Genomic DNA, 3,120 nt, shown 5'->3' on the forward strand with positions numbered 1-3,120 from the left:
AAGGCATGTGCTGCTGTTCCACATGGCCTGTCAGAAGGCCCAGGTAGTTAGTTTGGGACAGGTTATTTCAGCATTGGTGTTATTCACAGCATACGGTTTCTACTCTTCCTTGTCACCGAAAGACAGGCGATTTGGGGTTGCTATGGTGCTGTCTCACATCTCAAAGTAAATGAAGATTAAAAAAAGACATTATCTTGCTAGATTGATACTGTTCAGCCAAAGATGTAACAGGAACTGTGACACTTTGTCATTTAGCATTTCACTTGAAACAAGACCACATATTTTTAAAACACAGTCAACTTCAGTGGTCCAGGAGAAATTTATATCAGACGGTTTTAAAGCATTCAATGGAGAAAACTATTTCTCAAGGTTAGGAAACATTTTCATTTATTGAGAAGTGTGTTTGCTAAACCTGCCTCATCATTTGTGAACGTGGGAGTCAGTGGATTGCTGTGTTTGTGCGTGATTGGCACGGCGGCCAGTGCCGGACCCGCAAGAACATGTTAGCCTGGAAAACGCAAGAGGTGATGTTGGTGAGGGTGGTATGTGCTTTGTGTTCTCTCTCTATTGGCTTCTAACCAGGTTTTTCTTTCAATGTATGTCAAATATTTCTCCCATATTTCTCTTAGCAGAGAGGCTTTTTATACATATAAGATAGGGCACTTTTTTAACTCTACAACTGATATTCAGTGGCTTTGTATGTATGTCTTAATTTTGAATTTTGAAAATTTGGAAATCTACAGGAAAGTTGAAACAGTAGTACTGTGGACACCCTATAACACATGGAGTCACCAGTTGTTAACATTGTGCCCCATTTGCTTTAACTTGTATGTATTTTTGAATTTAGCAAAATTGGAAATTAAAAATTTTAAAGTTACAGATATACAAAATTATTCATCTCAACACTCATTGTAGTTTGACTGCATCTGATTTGTGTTTAAATCGGGTTTTGAGGTTTTGAGCAGATTTTGAGGAATTTTTTTCCTTCACCATAGACATAAAAATAGTATTCTAAAGTCTGTTTCCCCAAGCCTTATATTAAAACTGTGAACCCACCACATGTAGCTGTGATATCTCATCTTTCTAGAATGGCACTTGTTGAAATGTGTGTGAACACTACCCTATACCTAATGCTTGTTACAGGGATTATATAAGATTTGTTCACTGGGACTCAAGGTATGTTATTTTTAAACTTTTCAGCATAGCTTAAAGCAAATCATACTACTTGCACAAATAATTTGAAGAATCAAATAGGGGGTTTGAAAAGGAGGCCAATGATGTTTTCAGGAGGAGCAAAACCCAAGTTCTTTGGGAGAGCTATAGAAATTATTTAAATAACTTCATATGTATTTGTTATTAAATTCTAATTCCTTTGTACTGTCAGAAGGTCTTTTATAGGGATTTTTTTAGAAATCACATTCACAAATAAAATTAGAAGTCCTTAAACACACAACATACGTAAACTGAAATTTCGTGATGAAAGAGTTCTAGTTAGTGAGTACTGCATCAAGGTCTATATATTACTTACTAAGGACAAGAGTTAACAAAAACCATTCCTTGTTTTGTGGGCAATTACCTAGGCTCTTCCCAGACTATGGTAAAGAATTGCTTAGCCTTGAAAATGTGGAGCGGCACTATTGTTTCTAAATGTTGTGTCATTCATCAAGTGCAATTCACTTAAATGAAATAACATGAATAGATTTTTCTCTTGTAATGATTTGAGTAGGAAGAAGCCGTGTTTTTCTTTGGTTCATTTCATCTGTAGGGTCGATTGAACTGGACTTTTTCATTTGCTTAGAAAAATAAAAATCATTTCTCACTATTTAAATATAAAATAAATGCAGCACTATTTCATGGTAATCATGGTTGCCATAAGTTTTACTCTTTTGAATGTGGGCATGACTGAAAGCAGTTAGAACCAATAATTTAACCATTAAAATCAGCCATTCAGAACCAATGCCTTGTCTGCACAAATTACTTTTTGTTAGCTACCAGCACTCAACTGTTAAATTTAGCAATTGATGTGGTAATTTGTAATGAACAAGTGTGTGTGAGTAGTGATTAAAAATAAGATTCTCAAGATAGAAATGTCTGAGGGGAAGAGAGGTTGAGAAAAACAAAGTTTAACACAGATCATGCAAAAAGACCAGGGCAGGAGACTTTAAAACGTGTAGCTGAATGGCCAGTGTTGCATTCTAGAATGTTAGAAACTTCAGCTTATGTCTGCTGAGGGGGGAGAGCAGTTTTCCAGTTAGTGGCTCAATGACTGCAAACTAACAGGATCTGTCACTTGCTGCAGTTTGAATGTGACAGGCACAGCTGAGGGAAAAGGGAACCTTCTCCCCTCCAAGTATTGAATGTCGGCTCCAAATGTCATCACACCTGATCTGTATACCCTTCCAGGTGTTCTTCAGCACTATTTTAGGTGAAGCATTCTAGAAAGTGACAAAATTTATATATTTTACATCTTTCTCTAAAGCTTTAAAACTTTACTTATCCTTTGTAAGCCTGCTTGTGAAAGATTTCATTTTTAGTATGGGCTTTAAGGATTTTAGGGCTAGTCATCGGAACATTGATTTAGATTTTATGGGTGCAATAGGAGCCAAACAAGAAATAAATTATAACTGTTGGGATAGAAAAGACTACTGACATTATTGTAGGTATATATATATATATGATTGTCCACATAGAAAGCCCAGGATTCTCAGAATTCATATGAAATTGGCAAATACTTCCATATGTCCAAAAGTTAATAGTTTTCTTACATTCAAGCAAAAGACATAATGGGAGGACTGGCCAGTTAGCTCAGTTGGTTAGTGATGAGAGTTTGGATGTGTTGTCCCCGCCAAAACTCATGTGGAAATCTGATCCCCAATGTGACAATGTTGGAAGCTGAGTCATGGGGGCAGATCCCTCATGAATGGATTAATGCTCTCCCTGGGGGAGGGAGGCCTGAGTGAGAGCTCACTCTATTAGTTCCCACAAGAGCTGGTTGTGTAAAAGACCCTTTCACCTCCTCTCTCTCTCTCTCTCTCTTGCCATGTGATCTGCTTGTATCCACCAGCTGCCCATCGCCTTCCACCATGAGTAGAAGCAGCCTGAGGTCCACACCAGATACAG

Source organism: Galeopterus variegatus, unplaced genomic scaffold (assembly GCF_000696425.1).
Source record: "Galeopterus variegatus unplaced genomic scaffold, G_variegatus-3.0.2 Scaffold4933, whole genome shotgun sequence".
Taxonomy (NCBI): Eukaryota; Metazoa; Chordata; class Mammalia; order Dermoptera; family Cynocephalidae; genus Galeopterus; species Galeopterus variegatus.